We start from the raw sequence: 16,443 nt of genomic DNA, 5'->3' as shown, positions 1-16,443 counted from the left end.
CCATCCGAAGGTGGATGGAGGTAATGAAAGGACATGAGCAGCCAAAACAAATGCATCATCAAGAAACTAGTCCCCCAGATATGAAAAGGCTTCATGTGTGTTACTATATCATTGGAAACTTATGTATGTGCAATCACACAAACAAATTTAATATGGCCTTTAGTCATTACATGCGGAAAAGGAGAGCCAGACACAAAACACATAATCAAGCGCAGCTTTAAAGATGAAAGCAAGGGGAGTTGTGGGGGGTGGGGATGGGGGGGAGGGAGAGAAGCACCATGAGATGAGGGTGGGGGAAAAGAACCACAGGCGGAAGGGGGCAAGAGCCATGGGGCGAGAGGAGGGGGAAGAAGTATGGGGCAAGAGGGCATGAAGAACCAGGAGGTGATAGGGGGGAGAGCCAGGGGGCAAGAAAGAACCACGAGGTGAGAGGGGGGAGAGCCAGGGAGCGAGAGAATCAGAGGGCAAGGAGAACCAGGCATCCAGAACTTCGCCGGAAAATGGCAGAACATTTCAACATATACTCCCCGACCAACGGCCATATCCTTACTTTCCTCCCACCATACTTCAACATGTTTTATATAATATATATATATATACATATATATACACCTTATGAACGTCAAACTTTCTCTAAACAATAATTCAACTTCCACATTGCAGTTTTGAATTCCGTCAATCATACTTACTACCTACTACCACAGTGGTAATATATATATATATATATATATATATATATATATATATATATATATATATATATATATATATATATATACACATACACATTGTTACGTTTGTGGGGGGGGGGGGGGGGTAAGCAATGGTTACCTTAGTCCAGGTAGAAGTGAAGTGTATGGATTACCATGCTCTGTATGTCGCGATGAAGACGAAGAACCCCCATGTAAATAAGTAGGGATCCGTTTAGACCGGATGTCGTTTAAGTGTATAAGTGCCCCCATGAGAGGGGTGGGATTATGTCAATTAGTTAGGGATTAATGGTAAATCCACTGTATGTAAATGGCCTCTGTTATTTTTCCTCTGTTCCTTATGACAATGCAGCACACACACAAAGCCAGGCAATATCGCATTAAAAGACACTAAATAAAAGCTAACCGGAAACAAGACTTTGAGCACCAACGATGATACCACCGACGTGTGATAACATCAAGCAGGCAGGTCCGGGAGGCTACGCCCCGGAGAGCAGTGATTGGTGAGATTTGTCAAGCAACAAAGAGAGGGACTGACTGATAGGAGCAGGGACGGGCGGGGTCGGATGACATCAGGGCCTTGAGTACAAGAGTTGGAGGGCTAACATTTTCTCTCTCGGTTTCTGGATCTGGAGGTGAACGGTCGTCGGTCGCCGATAAGCTATTTTGCGGTGGGACAGTCTCAACGAACAGTTGAAGTACGAGCTCTTTCTTGGTTGTGGGGTTTGGTGGCGAACGGTCGTGTTCCGACATCATCATCGTGATCGTGAGGAGGAGCGAACTGCGGACCGAGGTCTGCAGTTTCCTGCACACAGTCTGCGGATCGAGGCCTGCGTTTCCTGCAAGCGAACTGTGCACAAAGGCCTGTGCTGTTCCCGCCAAGGACGCGGGTTTTGACGATTCCCGAGGGGGTTCAGGAGACACTCAGAGCTAAGTACCTAGAAACATTACGCATTATGCTCACCTTTATTTTCCCCCTTTGTGTGTATACGAGTCTGTATCGGGGTGTCCCATTTAAGAAATTTAATTTTTCCCTGTGTTATTTTGTTACCGGCATTTCTTCAACTAGGGCATGCCCGTACTATATATATGCCCGTACTATATATCTATCTAAAATTATATCCCCCCCCTCTATTTACATGAAATGGTTTGGTCCATTCGCAACGCCAAAGCGAACGGCGAACGGCTTGCGAGTACAGTGACAATCCCCCCCCTCTATTTACATGAAATGGTTTCGTCCATTCGCAACGACCACAGAACCCCCCCCCCCCTCTATTTACATGGAATGGTTTGGTCCATTCGCAACGCCGGCACACGCGATCGTTCGCTGCTCTCTGATTGGTTGAATCGTTTTTTGGACATAGCTCGGTAAGTAATTGTCCGATTAATATGAAACCTTGAAAAGGCACATCCTCGGGTCCCCAGCAATATACCTGGCAAGTTAAAAGTATATCGGACCCGTGGTTGTCGAGAAACAGCGGTCACAGACAAACGTACAGACAGACAGAGATTACTGGAATTATAGATAGATAAAGCTGGTATGTACAGTGCATTCAGAAAGTATTCAGACCCCTTCACTTTTTTCACATTTTGTTATGTTGCAGCCTTATGCTGAAATCGTTCAAATTCATTTTTTCCCTCATCAATCTCCACTCCATACCCCATAATGACAAAGAGAAAACAGGATTTTAGAAAGTTTTACAGATTTATTTAAAAAAAAAAACTGAAATATCACATTTACATAAATATTCAGACCCTTTGCTATGACACTTCAAATTTACCTCAGGTGCCTCCCATTTCTCTTGATCATCTTTGAGACGTTTCTACACCTTGATTGGAGTCCACCTGTGGTAAATTCAATTGATTGGACATGATTTGGAAAGGCACACATCTGTCTATATAAGGTCTCACAGCTGACAATGCATATCAGAGCAAAAACCAAGCATGAGGTCGAAGGAGCTGCCTGCAGAGCTCAGAGACAGGATTGTGTCGAGGCACAGATCTGGGGAAGCCTACAAAAAAATCTCTGCTGCATTGAAGGTTCCCAAGAGCAAAGTGGCCTCCATAATTCTTAAATGGAAGAAGTTTGGAACAACCAGGACTCTTCCTGGAGCTGGCCGCCCAGCCAAACTGAGCAATCGGGGGAGAAGGGCCTTGTTAAGAGAGGTGACCAAGAACCCGATGGTCACTGGGGCTGAGCTCCAGAGATCCTGTGTGGAGATGGGAGAAACTTCCAGAAGGACAACCATCACTGCAACACTCCACCGATCTGGGCTTTATGGCAGAGTGGCCAGACGGAAACCTCTCCTCAGTGAAAGACACATGAAGGCCCATTTGGAGTTTGCAACAAAGCACCTAAAGGACTCTGTGAGAAACAAGATTCAGAATTTTCTCAAAATTTTCAAAAATAAAAAAGGAGCAATTTTCCCCTTAAACTTTCCCTTCTTTTTTTTTTTACTCGAACTACACATCCCATTTAATATGTTGTTTTTTTTTAGGGGGGGGGGGGAGGGGGGTTGGCTCAACCGGCTGTTTCCATATAGCAATCTTGTGAATTGAGGTTCAAATTCCAAACCCAATGTGGTTGGCAATCACGCGCCGCATTCCTGTGCCCTGCAATGTGCCTTGGAAACATTACCTCCGCTAAGGAAGCTATTTGGACCAACCACGGGGCAGATAACTCAGAATGATTATTTGATCTATTGGCACGGTCTATGCCACCATTGGTGCAGTCCAAAGAATCACTGATGAAAGGTGCCATTGGATATTGTTAGATTCACCGGATTGCCGACAAAATGGACGGCTTCACACGGAGTTCACAAGATTAGTTTGCTTCATGATGCGAAACATCAGAGAGACTGTTTTAAGTTTGTTTCCACCAGGCAGCACGCTCATCAGAGCAACCCAAGAGCATCTCAGAAATGAGCTTACCGCAAATACGGTTTGTATGGCACCCCTACACCCGCATCACCGTTCAAAACAATCCCAAACATATCATGCCAGCTTCAGTGCCACGTTATCATCCAGAGGCGGCACACCTAACCGGCGTGCCAAATTCAGTGCGCATTCCGCTCGATATACAAGGATTGGTGTTTCAAACACCCAGGCTTTGGCATGGTATCTGAATCGACGCCTCGAGGACTTTGAACTTCAAGACCACTTCAGAATCGCGTATTGTTGTGCCGTCAACACGGCAAGCAGAACCTGCAATTCGGTGGATCACTTCCAATGATTGTGAAAGTTTAATATTCAACGATATATCAGCAACGGTACATTCAAATCCGATACCTGGTCGCTTTGTATTCCCATGAACAAAATTTCAGTCAAAGTACTTCGCTCCTGAAGAGGGAACTCGGCATTGCTTTACCTGTAACCCAGTTTATACCATTTTATCATTTCTTCTTTGTGGTTATGATCAACTCTGCCCTTCGACCATTCACCAGATAGTTTATATGGTGACAGGATGGTGCACCGGCTGCACGATTACTTTAAGTTGTCTCGTCTGGGTTCGATTCCCAGCCCGACTACAAACATAGATTCGGTGCTTCGCAAGGAGGGCATTGAATCGAAAAGTGCTCCGTCCCTAGGAGGGACATTTAGTCGGCTGTCTCGTCCGCTGGCATTAGTTGGTGGATGTGAAAGGTGAAAGACCACACGGTGTCTTTTGTGAAGAGCAGGCCAGCTATCATCGGTGCTTTGGATAAATTACAAATTCCTATCTCAACTGATTGAAACGATCAGGCCTCCTGCAGCAAACCCTTCTTCCCCCATTCCCATCATCCCCAAAGATGGCCATGAAAGTAGTATTGGTAGTAGTTTCATGTATACGGTATTTAAAATATGCTCGGAAATGATAAAAAGAGCTTTGCAAATTAGAAAGCAAAGAGAAGTAGAAGAGCACTCGGTAGAGCGCATACCTCCACCAGGCTGAACAGTTTATGGTTTGTATCCCACCGATAGGCCAGATCTGGATCCGGACCTGAACCAACATCGAATCGGCTTGTTCTCGTCACCGAACCAACTCATCCACATAGTTTTGTCATATGTCGTCCGCAACTTTGAGATATCGTGCTACATATCGTTTTGGCCTCGTCTCTCATTGGCAAAAATTCACTTTAAAATTCAAAAATTCTCAGATCCGGATCCAGATTCAGATCTTCACCAAAATCCAATCATTTTGGCCTCATCACATACCCAACATTTCCATCAAATTTCGTCCGAATCCGTCGACAACATTTTGAAATATCCTGTTCACAAACAAACAAACAAGACAAAGACGAAACCTCCGCCACCAAAGATAACCCACAACGGCAAAATATCAAGGGAGAACATATAACATTAGGTTATATCCCATTACTCTTCCTTTACTCCTCAGATAAAATCAGGAAGGGATTAACCTGACTTTAACCCCCATTATCTAGTTCCGCCAAGTTGTGCTCAACTTCTGGTGACATTCATGATCAGATTTCTCCAAACATCCCTATCCTGCACTGCTACCTGAAGCTCTGGCAGAGACATCTTGGTTGCAGCCTTTACCCCATCCATCCAGCACATACGCAGCTCTTCCTCTTCTTCCCTCAACCCAATCCAGCATTGTGGATTCCTCCAAAATTTCTAGAACTGGAAAATTAACCAACAAGTTGCTTTCTTTAAACCAATGTACTAGTACGGATTGGAGGGAACAACAATAACAATAATAATAATAATGAATGATAAAGGGAAATGCAATTATTCAATAGGCACGAGCTGAAACACACCACAAGAAACTACAAGACCACACCACACCACCATAAAAATGAAAGACCAATTTGGAGGCAAAAGCAGAAATCCTCAAACAAATCTGACAGGTAGACAAGTTCCCTTACAAGGTAGTTCCACTCGGGAGGCCACGGGGCCCATCAAAGGCTGCGCAATGTTGCAATCCTATGGTTGTTTGGCCGTGTCTCTTAAATTCTGGTTGTTGAACAAGGAAGCAGCACGTACCATTTTTAAAGACTTTGGTATGAGTCGACCGGGGTTCGAACCACCAACCTTCCAGCCTGAGTGCACACACTAACCATTACGCCACCGAATCTTCTTCCCCATCTGAACACTTATCTCAGGATGGTGTGAGCACAAGTTTATGACATTGTGTGCTGGTTTGTCCTTGGCTCGTTATCGATGTGAAAGTGTAACGACATTGCCAGATGCAACAGTAACGCAGCCAACTTTCTATTTCCAACAGTGGAAGCCACGATAGGCCTGATGGCATTCCCTAAACACAGCAAACCTTCCTGTCAAAAAGATCACAATAACTCGCGACAGCCGGAACGTAGACAGCACCTCTTCGCTTCATCAATCCGTTATCTGCGGAAGTTGGGAAAGGATTAAAAAATGACACGAACTGCACGATCAAAATCGTACTACTCTGCGTATTTCACTTACAAAAAGGGCAATAAGCAACCTGAGTGCTGCCACTTATCACTTCGTGCATGGCATAAGATAGGCGTATTCATCTATCTGTCAGCGCAGGCTCACAAAGTGAGACTCATACGATACAGACTTGAGAGCTTAAGGTTACTTACTTAAGGGTAACAGTAGGCCATGGAAACCAATAATTGAGAAAGTGGAATAACATTTTCAACAAGAACGGCACTCGGTAGAGTGCCTACCTCCACCAGGTGAATAGTTTACGTTTTGTACCCCACTGATACTGATATGAATCTGAACTGAGTGGCGTGCTGACGAGGAGGGGAGTGTCGTTGAAGCTGAAGGGAAAGGTGTATGCGTCATGTGTGAGAAGTGTTATGATTTATGGGAGCGCGACATGGGTAATGAACGTAGAGCAGCAACGAAGGCTGGAAAGGGTGGAAATGCGAATGCTTCAGTGGATGTGCGGAGTATCGTTGAGAGAGAAGACAAATCCTCCTCATCCTTCCCTTTCTTGTAACTCTTCTGTAATCTCTGACACACTATCGACTGCTCTCCCTACCTCCCCCTCTCATCCTTCATCTTACCCTACCCCTCCCCTCCCCTGTCCTGTACCCGATGCTCCCCCTCTCTCTTTATTGACGGTATGGACCTCAAACATCGGGGCCTTCGCTCAAACCTGACTGATCTCTCCATACAGGTTGCTTCTGACAATCCAGACTTGATCTGCTTAACAGAAACTTTCCTCCTTCAAGATGTCTCTGATTCCTTAATATCTCTTCCTGGTTACTCCCTCCTCCGGTATGATAGACCTGAACCTCGCCCTGGTGGTGGGGTGGCTATCTTTATCAAAAACTCTCTTCCTCACTCTCCTTGCACTGCCCTCTCTCCACCTCACCCCCAGGAGTACATCTGGATGCGGCTTCCTCTCCGCTCCCACCTTTTGTTCATATGCGTTCTGTACCGTCCTCCAAACAGTGATTACTCCATTTACATTTCACTGTCTGACAACATGGACCAACTTCTATCCACTCATCCCAACTCTCTCTTCCTCATATGTGGTGACTTCAACTGTCATCATGCCAGCTGGTTGGGTGTGGGTTCCTCTCTCACCAGTCATGGCACCTCAGCAAAGGACTTCTGTGACTCAAGAGGATTGACACAATCTGTCAATTTCCTGACCCAGATCTCAGCCAATGGAGTATCTTCTCTTCTAGACTTGGTTATGACAAACTTCCCTGATAATGTCTGCTGCTCTTCTTCTGCTCCAATTGGTTCTTCTGATCATGTGCTTGTTAAAGTGGACATCTCTCTGGCCATTCTCAGAGAGCCTCCTCAGCATCGACGAGTCTGGCATTTCACTCAGACCGAATGGGACGGTCTTCAAGCAGCCATCAATCATCTGGACTGGTCTCCCATCTCCACTGCCTCTGACATCAATTCTTCCAAAGCAAACTGCTCTCTCTCATGCACAGATTTATCCCATCTCGTCTTCAGTTGTCTTACCCTTCCTCCCGTCCATGGTACACTGAATCTTGTGGTGAGGCAGTTGCCCTGAAACAACTTGCCTTTGCCTCTTGGAAGGCTAATCCAACTGAAGGCAATCTCAGTTCCTTCCACCAAGCTCGGAACAAGTGTGTGTCTACCCTCAGGAGTGCCAGGAAGCACTATCTCTCCACACTCAAGAATGAACTCTCAAACCTGTCTCCTTCCTTCAAATCCTGGTGGCGTCTGGTCAAATCCGTTTCTCGTGTTTGTTCTCCCTCCATCTCCTCCCTTACCTCAAATGGCTACACAGTTGACACCGCACATGACAAAGCCGAATGCCTCAACTCCGTGTTTGCCTCGAAATCTTGTGTCCCAAACCCCTCTCTCTGTTCCCACCTTTCCCAGTCGAACCCAGCGGCTCCTGGACTCTGTGTCCTTCCCTCCTGACAAGGTGGAGGAGTTTTTGTCAAACCTCGACTCTGATTCTGCAACTGGACCAGACGGCACCAGCCCATGGGTCCTAAAATCCTGCTCTGCTGCTCTATCTCACCCTCTCTCTGTTCTTTACACCCTATCTTTTGCTCAAGGTCATCTGCCAGCATCTTGGAAATCAGCAAACATTACCGCTTTACACAAAAAAGGTGCAAAAACAAATCCTTGCAACTACAGACCAATCAGCCTGCTCCCAATTATCAGCAAAGTCATGGAATCCATCATTGCTTCGGATATCAAATCCTTCCTCTTCTCCAATGGCTTGATCTCCGATCATCAATTTGGATTCAGACCAGGTCATTCTACTCTGGACATGCTGCTTCTGCTGTCTCAACAATGGATGGAGGTCCTCAATGCCAAACAGGAAATCAGAGCTGTCTCCCTTGACATATCACGTGCCTTCAATACGGTCTGGCATCCAGCTCTGCTCACCCAACTCTCCTCCTATGGTATCCATGGAAATCTCCATGCATGGCTTGCGGACTTCCTCTCTGGTCGTAGTCAGCGTGTGGCCCTGAATGGATTTCTCTCATCTCCCCTTCCTGTTCAGGCTGGAGTTCCGCAAGGCAGTGTTCTGGGCCCTGTGCTTTTTCTGGTCTTTATCAATGATCTCTCCGACTCTCTGGAAAATCCTCTCTATCTCTTTGCTGATGACTCCACTCTCTGCCGCTCCATTCCTCTTCCCTCCGATCGGCAGTCTGCAGCCTCCTCACTCTCTGAAGACCTGGACAAAATCACAGACTGGTCAAACAAGTGGACATGTCTTTCAATCCTGACAAATCTCACACTCTTGCTGTGTCTCTCCGAAAAGATCGACTGGACAAACCTCCCATCTACTTTCTCAACAATCCTCTCCAAGAAGTTCTGTCGCTCAAGCTTTTGGATCTCACTATTTGCCATGATCTTTCTTGGGGAAACCACATTTCCAAGCTGGCCTCCAAAGCCAGTCGCCGACTGGGCATCCTCCGTCGTGTGAAGTCCTTCCTAGGCACACCTGAGCTCCTCACCGCATACAAGGCTTTCATCCGCAGCTCAATGGAATACTGTTCTCCCCTATGGGCCGGTGCTCCTGCCTCACACCTAGCTCGGCTTCACGCTGTTGAAACCAAAGCTTTCAGAATCATTGGAATCTCCCGCGATGAAGCTATCTCCGAGGGCCTTTCACTCACTCACCGCAGGCATGTAGGTGGTCTTTCTGTCTTCTACCGACTCCTCTCCGGCCTTGCTCCTCCAGCTCTATCTGTGCTTTGTCCCCCAAATATTCCTACAGGTCGCACAAGATCTGCCAGCAACCCTCTGATGGTTAAACTGCTGAAATCTCGGCTCTCTGCTCACCTTCACTCTTTCATTCCTATTTTCTCCCGCCTCTGGAACAAACTCCCACACTCCCTTCAATCCCACTCCTCCCTCCAGGTCTTTAAAACAGCTGTTCACCAACATCTCTTATCTTCCCCCATCCAAAACCTTGATCTTTTCTACCCCCGCTAATTCACCCCAGATCCACCTTGTTTGAAATTCCAACTTCTTTCCTGGAAGTCCTGGCATTGTACATACTAGGGCGTGCCCGTACGTGGGTGCAAAAAAACATGCGTGCAAACAACAACAACAAAAAAAAAAACTTTGAAACCACGTGGCAGTAACGACCACAGAACCCCCCCCCCTCTATTTACATGAAATGGTTTGGTCCATTCGCAAAGCCAAAGCGAACGGCTTGCGAGTACGGTAGAACCCCCCCCCCCCCCTCTATTTACATGAAATGGTTTGGTCCATTCGCAAAGCCAAAGCGAACGGCGAACGGCTAAATCGCCATAGCTCGGTAACTACTTCTCCGATTAATATGAAACCTTGAAAAGGCACATCCTCAGGTCCCCAGCAATATACCTGGCAAGTTTCAAGTATATCGGACCCGTGGTTGTCGAGAAACAGCGGTCACAGACAAACAAACACACAGACACACACACAGACACACACACAGACACACACACACACACACAGAGATTACTGGAATTATAGATAGATGTTTTATACCTCTCCCACCCCCGCCCCTTCCCATGCCTCACCCCCCCCCCCCCCCCCAAAGCCCTCTCCCTCCCACAGATCTCTCGATGTCTCTCGGTCCCTGCTCTCAAATGTTGTGTTTGTGTTCTTCGCCCTCTCTCCCCATCTTGTCTACCGCTCCCCTTATTTTGTGTTTTATGCGTCGGTTTGACTTTCTGTGTGATTAATGTTCGCTCTTTCACGAGCCTCGATGTTGTATACAAAAAAAAAAAAAAAAAAAAAAAAAAGATGAATTGCGAAAGATGATGGGAATAGAGCCTGTGATTGATGCTGTGAAGAGGAACAGGTTGAGATGGTTTGGTCATGTGTTGAGGAAGGATGAAAGTGACTGGTTGAGAAGAGCGATGGAAATTAATGTAGAAGGAAGTAGAGGACGGGGAAGACCAAGAAAGACTTGGCTGAAGGTGGTGGAAGAAGAAATGCGGGCAAGGGGGTTAACAAGGAGAGATGCAGAAAATAGGGTAAGATGGAGAAGATCGTCATGGGGACCGCAAGGCTAACCCCCGCTCGAGTAGGGAAAATGGCCTTAAAATGCATGTTGTTGTTGTTACTGATAGGCCAGATCTGGATTCAAACCTGAACCAAAATCGATTGGGCATGTTCTTTCTTGTCACCTCATCTCAACTCATTCACCTAGTTTTGTCATAACTCGTCCGTAACCTTTTGAGATATCGTGCTATATTATTATTTTTGGCCCCAACTCTCAATGGTGAAGAACAATTTTGAAATCTTTAAAAATTTATATCTCCCGTGTCACTCACACACAACATGCCCACCAAGTTTCATTACGTAGTGTTTCCAAAACACAGAGATAAGTGCGAACAGTATGTAACGTTTTCTGATCCACAAAAAAAATAACAACACAAAGAACATTCTCTTAGAATTCTTAATATTTCGAACAACATCTGCCATACTCTCTGCAGAGGGCCGGTGCTGCCCAAGCAGTCTCTTGCCCAGTGGTTGTGCTGCGTGGTTTGCCATTGCCTTAACTACGCGAATTTGCCATTTGATCGATGACTCGCCTCCACTTTGTCGAAAGAGACCGCAGGATCTTTGACGCACACCTCCAGGTTGTCGACCTTCGGATGCCTCCAGACAGCTCAAAGTTGAGTGTACAAAGCTGACCTCAACCGGTACCATGGCGGACAGCACAATGACGCTAATATTGCAAAATGCGAGAAATGAAAAGTCCAAGTAGTGATTTGTAAAGGTAACCGACATGTACAGGTATATCACGGGCAGGATAGCTTGAGGAAAATGCTGACTCAATCCTGAGTTGTCTAGCCTGGTTAGGAATCTCAACTCAGGTATAAACCTCACTGTCAACACAGTGTCGTACCAAAGACTTTATAAGTCGTACGTGCCGCTTTCTTCCTTGATGCTCAGCATTTAACAAGGATTGAGCATGGATAAACAACCATAGGTTGGTAATCATAGCACTGGCTTGATGGGGCCCAAGAGCCTAATGGCTTCACCTGTGAGCAAGTTCTTTGTGAGGGAACTTCTTCTTTCGTAAGCGCCACATGAGTATCCTTACACGAGCCTCAACTTTGTATAAAATAAATCATAGGGGCAATAGGGGCAATTTTGGGGGGCAACCCCACAACCCCTCCCCCCACCCCCCCATAAACCCTCAAAGGGGCAAGTATTTTTAATGCCGTGCACAAACTTTGGTACAGCACGGGTGGTGTTAGGTTGTAGTCAAGTTCCATCGAAATCGTGTGTGTAGTTTCTGAGGAAAAAACAAATTCCCATTTTGGGAGGGGGGGGGGGGTGAGATCAAAGCTGGAGCCGCTTCGACACCCGGAAGACCCCCTTAGACCCCGATCTTTTTTAATACCGTGAACAAACTTTAGTCACAACATAACAAATATAATTTGTACCAAGTTTGGTCACAATCCGTTCCATGGTTTCGGAGAAGAGGTTTCAAGCGTTTACGGACAGACGGACTGACGGACGACGCGCCATCGCGTAAGCTCCCCTGAACTTCGTTCCAGATGAGCAAAAAAACAAAACACATGGCTATGGGTGACATCATTTGCTGGGTGTGCAGCTGTACCAATGGTGCAGTGCCCCTTTGTAAATGAGAGCAGGATTTAATTTGTTCAGGGTGCTGGAAATAGATCACCAGGGATACCCTGCGATTTTTAACGTCCAACGAATGAGGTCAGGTGGGACGCCAGTTTAACGTTCATCCGAGGGACGCTTCTACGCCCTGCACGCGGAACAGTGAAAATGTCATCGTGAAGCAAAAATCCCGATTGACAAACTCCTGCAAAATGTTTGTGCAAGTACTGGTGGGAATGGGGTAGGGGTCTCAGAAACGTTCCTACAGCCTCATGTATTATATGAGGACCAATCTGAAGCTTTGTGATTGCAGATGACCTCCAGCATTTGTTACATTTGGAGGATTACTGATACAATTCGCTTGATTACTCGTCGCCTACCTACAGCGAGTACATTACTGCCATTCCTTCAATCAATAGGTATTGTCCAATGTAACCAACATCAATGGGTATTGTCCACTGTAACCGACATCAATGGGTATTGTCCACTGTAACCGACATCAATGGGTATTGTCCACTGCAACCAACGACAATAATGGGTATTGTTCACTGTAACCGACGACATCAATGGGTATTGTCCACTGTAACCGACGACATCAATGGGTATTGTTCACTGTAACCGACGACAATAATGGGCATTGTTCACCATAACCGACGACATCAATGGGTATTGTCCACTGTAACCGATGTCATCAATGGGTATTGTCCACTGTAACCGACGACAATAATGGGCATTGTTCACCATAACCGACGACAATAATGGGTATTGTCCACTGTAACCGACGACATCAATGGGTATTGTTCACTGTAACCGACGACAATAATGGGCATTGTTCACCATAACCGACGACAATAATGGGTATTGTCCACCGTAACCGACGACATCAATGGGTATTGTCCACTGTAACCGATGACAATAATGGGCATTCTTCACTGTAACCGACAACATCAATGGGTATTGTTCACTGTAACCGACGACATCAATGGGTATTGTTCACTGTAACCGACGACATCAATGGGTATTGTTCACTGTAACCAATGTCATCAATGGGTATTGTCCACTGTAACCAATGACAATAATGGGTATTGTTCACCATAACCGACGACAATAATGTGTATTGTCCACTGTAACCGATGACATCAATGGGTATTGTCCACTGTAACCGATGACAATAATGGGCATGCTTCACTGTAACCGACAACATCAATGGGCATTGTTCACTGTAACCAATGACATCAATGGGTATTGTTCACTGTAACCAACGACATCAATGGGCATTGTTCACTGTAACCGATGACATCAATGGGTATTGTTCACTGCAACCGACATCAATGGGTATTGTTCACTGTAACCGATGACATCAATGGGTATTGTTCACTGTAACCAACGACTTCAATGGGTATTGTCAACTGTAACCGACATCAATGGGTATTGTCCACTGTACCTGACGACATCAACGGGTAGTGTCCACTGTAACCGACATCAATGGGTATTGTTCACTGTAACCGACGACATCAATGGGTATTGTCCACTGTAACCGATGACAATAATGGGCATTGTTCACTGTAACCGACAACATCAATGGGTATTGTTCACTGTAACCGATGACATCAATAGGTATTGTTCACTGTAACCGATGACATCAATGGGTATTGTTCACTGTAACCGACGACATCAATGGGTATTGTTCACTGTAACCGACGACATCAATGGGTATTGTTCACTGTAACCGACGACATCAATGGGTATTGTTCACTGTAACCGACGACATCAATGGGTATTGTTCACTGTAACCGACGACATCAATGGGTATTGTCCACTGTAACCGATGACAATAATGGGTATTGTCCACTGTAACTGATGACATCAATGGGTATTGTTCACTGTAACCAACGACATCAATGGGCATTGTTCACTGTAACCGATGACATCAATGGGTATTGTTCACTGTAACCAACGACATCAATGGGCATTGTTCACTGTAACCGACGACATCAATGGGTATTGTTCACTGTAACCGACAACATCAATGGGTATTGTCCACTGTAACCGACGACAATAATGGGTATTGTTCACCATAACCGACAATAATGGGTATTGTCCACTGTAACCGATGACATCAATGGGTATTGTCCACTGTAACCGACGACAATAATGGGTATTGTTCACCATAACCGACAATAATGGGTATTGTCCACTGTAACCGATGACATCAATGGGCATTGTTCACTGTAACCGATGACATCAATGGGTATTGTCCACTGTAACCGACGACATCAATGGGCATTGTTCACTGTAACCGATGACATCAATGGGTATTGTTCGCTGTAACCGACATCAATGGGTATTGTTCACTGTAACCGATGACATCAATGGGTATTGTTCACTGTAACCGACGACTTCAATGGGTATTGTCAACTGTAACCGACATCAATGGGTATTGTTCACTGTACCTGACGACATCAAGGAGTATTGTCCACTGTAACCGACATCAATGGGTATTGTCCACTGTAACCGACATCAATGGGTGTTGTCCACTGTAACCGACATCAATGGGTATTGTCCACTGTAACCGACATCAATGGATGTTGTCCACTGTAACCGACATCAATGGGTGTTGTCCACTGTAACCGATGTGACGATTGTACATCCAGAAATAAGCAACAGCTACATAATCGCCAGAAGTCATAATTACTCATTGCTGCCAAAATCACCTTCAGGCAAACGTCAGGACTGGCCAACAGGTTCGTGAAAGACATGGACTGTAAATAGATGCAGTACATATACTGTATTTCCCCCATCAAAGGAGTACACTGCTGGTGTACACAATGATGAGAGAGAGAGACAGACAGACAGACAGAGAGATAGAGAGAGAGAGACAGACAGACAGAGAGACAGAGAGAGAGAGACAGACAGACAGACACACAGACAGACAGAGAGACACACAGACAGACAGAGAGACACACAGACAGACAGAGAGACACACAGACAGAGAGACACACAGACAGAGAGACACACAGACAGAGAGACACACAGACAGAGAGACACACAGGCAGAGAGACACACAGACAGAGAGACACACAGACAGAGAGACACACAGACAGAGAGACACACAGACAGAGAGACACACAGACAGAGAGACACACAGACAGAGAGACACACAGACAGAGAGACACACAGACAGAGAGACACACAGACAGAGAGACACACAGACAGAGAGACACACAGACAGAGAGACACACAGACAGAGAGACACACAGACAGAGAGACACACAGACAGAGAGACACACAGACAGAGAGACACACAGACAGAGAGACACACAGACAGAGAGACACACAGACAGAGAGACACACAGACAGAGACAGACAGAGCACCGTACAAAATACCTTCTCACACCATCTGTGCCGAGCTCGTGTCCAATGCAGGTTTGTAATGGAAAAGCAAATAATACACAGAAGCGTGAAGCGTAAATATACGTACACGACCTCGACACACGCCGACACGTACACGGCCAATAAAATGCCTGCCAAGCCGTACGCACACACGTACGTACGTAGTCTCTCTCTCTCTCTCACCGTAATGGCGACTGCCAAACGAGTAAAACACAGCGCCCGGTGCGATTTCTTCCCCTCAATGTTCCCGCGATCTTGACACGACCGAGTCGAGGAACCACTGAGGGAAAGAATGAGATGAAAAACGAATGACGGGTACGACGTAAATAATATTGGAGTGACACCACGAAGTGTCCTCATTGGTTTTGTGTTCAAGGAGAGAATGGCCGGCTCGAGGACGAACGATTTTACCTCAGACACCCAACCGGTGTTGTTGTCTTTTTATTCTTCTTCTTCTTCTTCGCTATGCTTATCTCGACTTGTTCAGATCCCTCGCCGTGAACACTCCGAATCTTCCTCTTCTTTCAGTCTTTCTTTCTCGTCTCAAGGCCAATTTCACGCCCACACGACATCCTTCGTTGTTGCTCCGCTCGTCATTCGACGTAATGACGTAAAAGGCCCACCACGTTTACGTCGCTCCCCATCCCATCCTCAGCACAGATTTGTCCGTTCATTCCGCGTAATCCACCAGAGTCTGCATTTATCAATATTTATTTAAACCTTGACGTTTTCATCTTTTCTAACAACACATGAATCGCCTAATATAATCATTGCATTTCACAGTGGAGCTGCAACAAGCGAGCGGGAGGACGTGATGATGTCATCA

The 16,443-nt window shown here is 46.0% G+C and overlaps 1 protein-coding gene across 9 annotated transcripts in view; it reads right to left on the bottom strand.

The window, feature by feature from the left end:
* Window positions 1–16,221, bottom strand: part of LOC137427291 (protein 4.1) — a 100,060-nt gene extending 83,839 nt beyond the window's left edge. For 4 of the 9 annotated variants that reach the window (XM_068116684.2, XM_068116687.2, XM_068116686.2 and 1 more), the window contains exons 1-2: window positions 16,029–16,221; window positions 15,801–15,897 (exon numbers count right to left, since the gene is read on the bottom strand). The gene's annotated coding sequence lies outside the window, so the exon portion shown is untranslated. Of the gene's footprint in view, window positions 1–15,800; window positions 15,933–16,028 lie in introns of those variants that run through there. The other 5 variants (XM_068116685.2, XM_078778455.1, XM_078778453.1 and 2 more) reach the window with 4 other exon arrangements.
* Window positions 16,222–16,443: the final 222 nt, after the last annotated feature.

This window comes from Myxine glutinosa, chromosome 5 (genome assembly GCF_964187855.1).
Source record: "Myxine glutinosa chromosome 5, kmMyxGlut1.1, whole genome shotgun sequence".
Classification (NCBI taxonomy): domain Eukaryota; kingdom Metazoa; phylum Chordata; class Myxini; order Myxiniformes; family Myxinidae; genus Myxine; species Myxine glutinosa.
This window is presented reverse-complemented; position numbering and strand designations above follow the sequence as displayed.